The sequence below is a fragment of the Buceros rhinoceros genome, unplaced genomic scaffold (assembly GCF_000710305.1).
Source record: "Buceros rhinoceros silvestris isolate BGI_N320 unplaced genomic scaffold, ASM71030v1 scaffold9947, whole genome shotgun sequence".
In the NCBI taxonomy this organism is placed as follows: domain Eukaryota; kingdom Metazoa; phylum Chordata; class Aves; order Bucerotiformes; family Bucerotidae; genus Buceros; species Buceros rhinoceros.
The window spans coordinates 84,880-94,310 of NW_010422904.1; positions in this window are offsets into that span (position 1 = coordinate 84,880).

The window sequence follows — 9,431 nt, forward strand, 5'->3', positions numbered from 1 at the left end:
TCTGGGAAAGAATGAGAAAAATCTAAACTACAAGTCCATGGTCTGAGAGAGACACAGAAGAAGACAAAATAGAAGAGAAAGGGTGAGCTAAGCTGTTTGAGGACCAATTGAATCACAACAAACTCTGATAACACAGTTTCCACCATATAGGGGAGAGTTCCCACAAAAATTTTCAAATGCGATTTCTTCGGTAGGGCATGACATAGTACACAAAGTGAACTTTCTTAAGCTCAAGCCGCATGCATAATAACTATTGAAATTACTAACCAGTTTTTGAATATGAAAGATTATTTGGGGGAAAATAATGAATATGTATGTGAACGGATGACATAAGCTTTGGTTGGGGCAGCATACAGGGCGTGTGATTTGAGGAAAACATCCTCCTTGCACCCGGTGCTGATAAGATAAAGAAAATGCTGCTTCTTAATGCTACATTGGTGTTAAGGAGTTTTTCTTCCGAATTTTCGGTAACAATATGAAGAGCCCTCATGGGCAGAACTAGATTCTGTATAATCTTCTACGAAAAGATATTCATATGCCTTGCTGCTTGTTCCTGGCAACTTTCACAATGTAGGACCACCAAAGGAATCCCGAACTAATTAAAATGATACAGCTATTTTTAAATCCTACAAGCCATGAATCTCAACCATGTTTCTTAGCCAGAACTCTACACATTTATTTGTTTTCTGCCTAAACTCATAAACTAAGCCTCATTCATTGATGAGATTTCAGACTTCTTGAGCCAAGCTTGAGCTACAAGGGCTTTCAAGAGCTTGTGGAGCATGGTTTTTATTCCCCACAGAGCTGCCTTTGCCTGCATTTTTCAGGCAGCCCTGCATCAGGTATTGAGAGCCCCACTTTCCCCTCTGTGCATGCGCAGCAGTTGAGCTGGTATTACCAAAAGTACAAGGGCATGCACATCAAGGGAAGAAAAGATGCCCTTCCTGTCATAAGACAATACATCAGGAGCTGAATTACTCTGTGAGTCAACGGATATCAGGAAAACCTTCACTGTGCTTGTGGCCAAGCACAAGAGCAGGCTGCCTGCGCAGCTGGGCAATCTCCATCCTTGGAGATATTCAAAACCCAAATGGGCATCGCCCTAGACACACTGGTCTCATTGGCCCACTTTGACCAGTTTCATCAGCTGCAGGTTGGCTCCCATGCTGGCAAAGGCTTCTTTCCCACTGGAGACAGAGAGCACAGGGATGGTCCTTGCTTGCACAGAGCAGAGGCAGCATCATGTGTGCTGCACAAGCCCTGCCGAGGGGCAGCATGTGCTGGCTTGCAGCATACTCACAGTGTCACATGCTCCTGCTCTGAGCATGCCTGCAGAGGTTTGCCTGCAGTGTATGGTGTGGACATGGCTTTGCTTGTTGGAGTCTGTCAAAATGCAGCATAGGAACAGAAACAAGATGGCATTTTCTTAGTTTATTCCTGACCAAAATGGCTCAGAAAATTTTGGTGGGAGCAAGAAGTATTTAGCCATCACTACCCTGCTTTCTATTCTGTCTGCCTCCAAACCACCTAATCCCTACAAGACACACACTATGCCTTCTCAAAATACACTTCCCCACTTCCCTTGTCTGACCTGTTTTTCCGCCCCTTACCTTCCAAACAGAAATCACACCTGATTAAATCCAAATCAAGCCCCCAACCTCCAGCCAATATCACAGGGTGAAGGGGCAGAGTTAGCCTGTCCTCAATGCCCTCTCTGATGCCTGCCATACTGTGCAGTGCTGGCAGTGATACTCAGGTACCACTGAGGACTGGCAGCACCAATACCATGGGAAGGAAGGAGGCTGCACTGCTTAGAAGCAGGATCTGTGGAGGAGGAAACCAAGAACAAAGAAACCTGCTAAAATCTGTAGTAAAGAGACTCAAGACTTCAAGGAAAGGCAGCTACAAACTGTGGCTAGTGAAATAGCCTCCTTTAAAGCCTAGAGGTGAAAACATGGCAAAGGCTGCAAAGGCTCCCCCAGTGCTGCACTTGCCCATGAGGGTGAGCGCAGGGAGCAAAGCCTCTGTGTGATTTATCCATTACACACTGAATTAAGCTGAAGGCCAGCACGTCCTGTGAGCACCAAGGACCTGTCAGCAGCTGAATGGGAGCATTGTGCGTCAGCTGCTGCTGTCAGAAACCAGGTCCGCAGTCAGCAACCGTCTGCGGAAGCTCTTTCCTGGCAAGGAGCGCTTTAATCTCCTGCTCATTTGGTGGTATCAGTGCAGACACTTGTACCTTTGTGCTTCCCTTGCAGGGAACGCTTTTCACTGGGGTCTGTGCCGCAGGAGGCAGGGGAGGAGGGAGCACTTCTTAATGGCAAAAAAAGCAAGATCTCATCAGCAGAACAAGAGCGCGCAGGGCAGTGCAGCCTTGCCTACACTACGTGGCCTTGGAGAATGAACGTGAAAGCAAGAAAACCAAACTCATGTTACATATCCCTGCCTGAAATCAACCCAGGCTTTTGGAGGGGTCACACAAAGGTTTGGAAAATATTTGATCCCTTGAAAACTTTTTCTTTAGAAACAGGTGGGCTGGAGTTGTCACATTTCTTCCGTTTTTGAATACTGGGACAGCAGCTGAAAGTGCTCGAGCCTCCAGATCAATATATTGGAGGTGGGCCTGATGAGTAGAAACTCCATGATTTTGCCTTTCTTTCACCCCAAGTTTTACATTATCTTAAATCAGCTGATTCATGTGAAGCCTGACATGCACCACAAGGAGGACGAAAACAATCAGGTCCTTGGGGTGTCTTTGCTGGTGTCCCCTCTAAAGCCAACCGACTTGATGCAACAGGACGCACTCAAAGGAAAAAACCCTGTCTAGAAGAGATTAGTGGGGTGCCTTTATTCGTGCTGTAGCTCCTCTGGAATAACAGGAGTCACAGCACAGATTAATTTGGACAAGGGTTTTTACTTGACTCTCATTAGAAAGGAAGGTTGCTCAGGTCTGAGACACTGCACCGAGAGACAAAGACACTGAATCCTTTGTAATGCAAATATCTTTTCTGCTTCAATAGACTTCAGAGAATGATGGACAAAAAAACATTGTACAGAGATGTCTGTGGCTTCGCTCTTGTTCTTCTACAATGCGTAACTTCAAAAGAAGGCATTTTAATTTGACAGATGGACATTTAATCATAAATAATGATGTATACTGGTTCTTAAGTCACAAGAGCACAGCGCCTCTGCACCTGTAGTCAGTCTCCCTTACAAATGAAGCCTTCCCTCTTCCAGATCATCCAACCCATTTCTTTTTCAATTTCCCCACAAAACAGGCCTGCCCTTCCAGGCAGAGTCCCCAACAGAGCCCTGCAAATGCTTGTCACTGCATGCGTGGCGTGCAAGTCAGCAGGCGTGCCGGCACCCTCTCCAGTGGCAGCTCTGGGACACTGGTGGGGATGAGGGCACCTGAGCACTGATCTTACACACTTCATAGAAACAGGGAACACAAAACTCCTCTGTGCTCTGTCTCTCCTTTCCAACGCACTCCCCACTGGTTTCTGTTGCTACAAACTAGAAGGCAGTACATTTTCACCCATTGCTGTGAAAGTTTAAACAGATCATCACTACCAGACCACTGGCTGGAAGAAGCTGTGTCTGTGGTCTCTGTGCTGAGACCACAAGCCAGTGTTTGCTTATGTCCACCTGCCTATGGCTGTCTGCTGTCTCTTGTCTTACATTTGAATAATGAGGCTCCCTGGGGCAGAGAAAACCTTCTTAGGCTGTGCTCAGCACAATGGCGTTGCACTTGGGATTAGGTGTTCTGACAATAATAAAGAATACAGTGATGCTAAATTCAGTTGATGCACACATGACAAACAGAAGAAGAATGTGACTAAGACACAGGCTAGGGTCTGTGTGGCAGAACCGGGAAAAAGGGGGATTGTTTTATGTGTGGATCTGCCTGAACCCGTATACATGGGCTCTACTCTGCTCCTATGCTTCCTGTCAGAAGTCACTCAGCTTCACGAGAGTTTTCACAGATGGGCAACATGCACTTTTTAACATTGAATTTACAGTCAAGCAATGAGGCAGTGACATCCAGAGAAATTTAGGATGTGAACTAGGAATGCTGTGCAAGGCCAGAGCTGAGATTCGTTTCTGAATGCACTAAAACCACATGATTTGTCCTTGCAAGGAGCATTTTTTCTAGGTTTAAAGGATTTAATTCAAGTCTGGGTCATGTTTTCCAGGCAGTCTGGAGATATTTCAGGGGATTCAGTTTGTGATATTAGTGCTTGCTTAATACTAGGGGTATGTGTCCAACAGACAGGAAGCACTCTGTAACATGTCGGGTGTGTGTTTAGAAATAGGCTGAGGAGATTTAGACATTTGGTGTATTTGCCTGCCTTTAAAGTTGAATCAGCTTGAGCCAAAAAACTTTGAATGCAAGCTGGAAAGCCATTTTGGGGCTTTGTATTACCGTCATAGGTTTCAGGGAAGCCCAGGTACAGATCCTGCTGCTTCAGGTAGGCTTTGGCTCTGAAAAGGTCATATCCAAGCACCCACACTTCTGTAACCATAGGAGGAATTTGGATTTGCCTCCTGATGGAGACCCAGTACAAGAGTGTCTGACAATTCCTGTAAACTCCGCTGCTGGGCTGAGACCCACAGCACTGCTTCTGCTCCCTCCCTTGCTGCAGTCCCAAGGGTGAAAGCACCTTCTTACCAGATCCCCTTGCAGATGTGGACAGCACATTCATAGCAGGAGTGGCAGCTGAGTGACAAATAGTATTCCAGGTGGAGCAGCACACTTACATGCATGATGCTTCAGCGGCTGTATGGGCATTTGCTCTAGTTCCTGCCTACGTGAGCCTGCAAGCCCAGGCACAGGACTGCTGGGGACACACACGATGGGGCTCTGTGTGAGTAGGAGCAGTGGAGGCTCAGGCGAAAGCCAGCCCATGAAGAGGGGGCTGCAGTGGTGGTTTAGCATATCTCTGTGTTCTTATGCACCGAGTTCCTACACAGGGGGAAAGGACCCTACCGTAGCCAGGACAGTCCTGGGCCAGAGTGAAAGGCCACAGTGAGCTTCCCTGGCTCTCAGCCCACGCGTTTCTGACCATGCAGTGACACTACCACCCTCCAGGACACCGGCAAGGACAAAGTCCTGCAGCACTGCTCTTTCATAGCTGGGCCGTGCTCCCAAGGGCCGCTTACACCTCTCCAGCACCTCTGGATTGGACAGAAAGAGGCTCCCTTTTTACAGAGGTGAAGTGTTTTGTGGCACAAACCTCATATGATGTTGCTCCAAATTCAGACTCTCTTCTCAGGGGCAGTGGAGAAGAGCCGCTGGAACGACACAGAAGCAGGAGGGGAGAAGGCACTCGCTAACAGTGCAGCCCACAACGTGGTCCTCATCATCTGTCTCCCTCTCATCTCCCTTTCTCATCCTCTCTCTCTCATGCACACACAAAGAGGTTAATATTTGGTTTAAAATAAAGCAGAGTAATTTAAAACACACTCTTTGCAGGCAAACCAGTGTTCACTGTAAACAAAGCATTAAACTGAAAAGATCCATATGCACTTGTTATCAGTTATTGCATTTTTTTTAAAGGAAATCTAATACATTTAAAATAAACCCATAGCATGAAACAAAATAAACTATGGTCTTGGTTAGTTTGGTTTGATTTTTTTTATTTAATGAGGAAAAGAGCCCTGTGATAAAGTAAGCCTTTCAGAGGGAAAGGCCTGTGCAACAGTGAACACATCAGCTGTATGTCAAGAGAAGATTAAAGTCTAGCAAGAGTCTCTTTCCCACAGATTTTGCAGCATTGCAATATTTATGTTCTTAGGATAGTCCAGAATATCCTTCTGGAAGGAGGCCCTGGAGCCCCCACAGCTCTTTGCAGAGAAGCCCTGAAAACACCCACTGACAAGTCCATCATCTTCCAAAACTTAGAATTCAAGGAAATCTGGTACAAACTGCCCACACTAAGCCCAAGGGGATCCGGACTTCGGGGGTTTGATATAACAAAATTTTGCATGGAGATTTATGGAGAAGCCAACAGCAACTAACAACGTAACTCCCACGGGGAGTGGGAGGAAGGCATTTACCTCCCAAAGCCTGACCATTTCTCATCTAAACAGTGAGGTGGCTTCTGCCAGCATGTTATGCATAGCCCTTTTAGCCGTTGTAACAACCTGCTTAGGGGAGGAGTTAATTGTACGCATAGATTAGTTATCAGCCCTAGATGAATTATAAAACATTTTTTTTCTTACAACCTTGTCATCTGTTCAGTGTTAGTTCAGGTATTGTGAAGTCTCCTGGTTCAGCCTGAGGAGGAGTAGCCCCGCTACAGAGTAATCCAGTGCCGGGCAGGGAATATGAAGCAGCTGCTGGAGCAGCAAAGCTCTGGGCTCCTCAGCCTCCACTGCTGGAAATGTACCCAGCGGGTGCCTGGCAGTGCAAACTGGCCCAGGCTGTTGGCAGGCTGCACTGCTGCTCAATTTGTCAGAGCTCCCAACACGGGTCATATGTTGACTTAACAGCGGAAACCAACAGGTGCACCGGGGGAAAAAGCTGTTCCTGCAGAGTAGGGTGGAGCAAGGCACAGAGCAGCACAGCACTGGACTCTTCAGGACGGGGCACACCCGTCCTGTAGGTAAGCTCTGATGATCAAAGAAACCACTTCTAACACACCGCTTGTATACATGTTGGGCAGCAGACAAAGAAGAGCCACTTTAAACCCAGTGGCCTGACATCCAAAACCAGTTCCCGATATTTGAATATGGTTCTGAATTTAGCGTACACAATTACATCAAGTCCAGGCTGAGAAATTTCCAAAGATGCTAACTTGCTCTAATTAGCAGTAATTTTTGCCCTCTGATGATAGGCAAGGACTGACTAACAAGTCATAAAGTTCAGCCCCAATTCTTGCCTGCCTTGAGGCTCAGCTGTATTTCTGCTCGTCTCAGACCATCACCACAGGTGATGCACAGGTCCAGCTCTTAGCTGAGGTGTACAGGATGGAGAAGGAGACGTGCTCCCTGTGAATAACCAGGGAATGCTGAGGCGCGGTCAAGTGCTGCTCTGCCAGAAAGGGGCACAACTATCTGAGTGGTTTTGGCTAGATGAAGTTCAGGAAGCAATAGGCATATAAAGGATATAGATATGGATTCAGAGGCAGAGGCAGCTCTGATGCAATTACAAACAACAAGGTGGAAAGGCTCTAAGAGACAGGAGGAGCTGGAATGGGACAGGTTTTTAACTCAGATCAGCTATTTAGACCATCACAGCACATGAGCCTTTAAATCTTCCTCTTTATTTTATGAGTATGCAGTCAGAGCCAGTTGTGACAACTGTGGCTGAGCCGCTGGGAACACGGTTCCCTTTTGAACAAAACCTATTCTGTGTTTTGTGACAAATGGGAGCAATGAGAAAGATTGAAAGCAGGTAATTGGAGGGTTTCGATATTGTCACGGAGCTAAATGTTTTGATTTCTCAGGAACAGTCTTTTAATGTGACTCCTTTTTGAGGGTTATTATCCCTACTGTAACATATTATTAACTAAAAAGCCAAAATTGACACAAAATGCTTCAATCAAAATATTTTTTTTTATCTGCCATGGAGAACTGTCAGAATTTTTTGGTTGGGTTTTATGGACTCTCATTTTAATCTGGAACAAAAGGAAACGCTGAAGTCCCAAATCCAAGGTAAAGTTCCCTTTCATGCCGCTCTGTGAATGATGCCATTCTCCAAGCACATGCTGCTTTGTAGCCATTTGTATTGTCTGAGCTGGCTTACTTCACCTCCAGCCCTGCGGAGGTCTGCAAGCCTCTGGAGCCAGGAAAGCAGTAACTGAGAAGGTAACAGAGGATAACCCTGTCTGATGGTGTGGTGGAGGTGAGTGGGAAGGGAAAGGGAGTCCACACTGGACTGAGAGCCAAGGCAAGAGACTCCTGTTCCTGCCCTCACCATGGACAGCTGTCCACCTCTCCAAGCCTGCTTTGCCCTGCCCACGGAGGCAGCAGCAACGCTCTTTCTGGGGTTGAGTGCTCCCGGAGGCACAGGTGAAGGGCTAGAGAATAACCCAGTGGGGTAGTTTTGTCCCCACCTCCAGACATCAGTGCTGTAACAGTGCTGCAAAAAGAAGCAGTAAGAGTGGGAGCTTCCGGTTTAATATCTGGGTGTGCAGGTTTGCACCTGCCTTCAGCTCAGAAAATGTCCAGCTTTGTAGAGCAGAAGACTGGTACAAATGGGCAAAGCTCCTGCTTCTGCTTCCTGCAAATTCTCTGTGTGAACACAAAAGAGGGAGTGGAAACACAGATTCCCACCACCTGTAATAAATTAGTGAGAGAAGAGGATAATTTCCAGGGGCTCTCTGGCTCCATGATGTCTGTGTGTTCTTATGGCTACAGAAAGTGTACAATTGCATCCTGGAAGAAAGTGGTTTCTTATGGAAAACATAAAGATCCCCACCCTGGATTTCGGAGATGGCTGAAATTGTTGTCCAGTCACATGCTAGCAATTAGCCATGGAGAGGAGGCCTACCATGGGGGCCAAGGGCTGTGGTGGCTGTCCTTGGCACTTTGAGGTGTGTGGACCGTGGGGGGTTGGGCACACCCCAGCTCTGTAGGGTGCTGGGTTAGACCAAGAGCTGACTATGTGTGGGGCTGGGGAAGGCAGAGTGAAACTGCTCCTCTGACACCCTGGAGAGAAAACTGGAGAAAGAGTGCCCAACCAAGACCCCTAATTCTCCTCTACCTGCCCTTCAGACCCACATGTTTTCCTCAGGAGTGGGGTAGTAACAGGGCTGCAGTGGTAGCAATGCACAGCTAGAAACCCTGCATGCCCAGGGCATGAGCATCCTGTGCTGGTGAGGGCATCCCCTGTCAGACAACCACACTGGTAGTGGCTGGGACCTGGGAGCCCCAGAAGACCCAAAGGTGGGACTCTCCCTCGGCCTCCTGCTATGTCTCCCTTTCTAGAGTGCGAAGGGGGAAAGAGGAGTAGGTGAGCCTCATGATTTCAGGCTTTTCTGCCGCAACGGAGCATTCCTTGTGTCCTTTGATGACTCCAGAAATCATGGCTTTTTGAAAACAATGAAAGCAAACAAAGACATAGCTTGTTGGTCAGGGAATATTTCCTGACTCTCATCCCGTGCACCGTATTCCCAGCTCCTCCACAGGCACCAGGAGCACCCCCAGGCAGGGGATGGCAGAGCTGGTCCCATGGGGTTTGGCCAGCAGCTACAAGCAAAACTTGCAATGGTGGCGGTCACCTGCCTTCCCTCTGCTGGGTCACATCTACAATTAAAAAAAAAAGTACTGAAGGAGTATAGATTAACTCTTCCCCTGGTCAATGGTTTCAAGAATACCTGGAGGGGACTGAAAGGCTCAGGGTCAGGCTGTGGCAGGGTAATGTTGCCAGGTCTCACCTTCCCTACAGGGACACATCCTACTCTGTCCCAAGCAGAATTGCACTG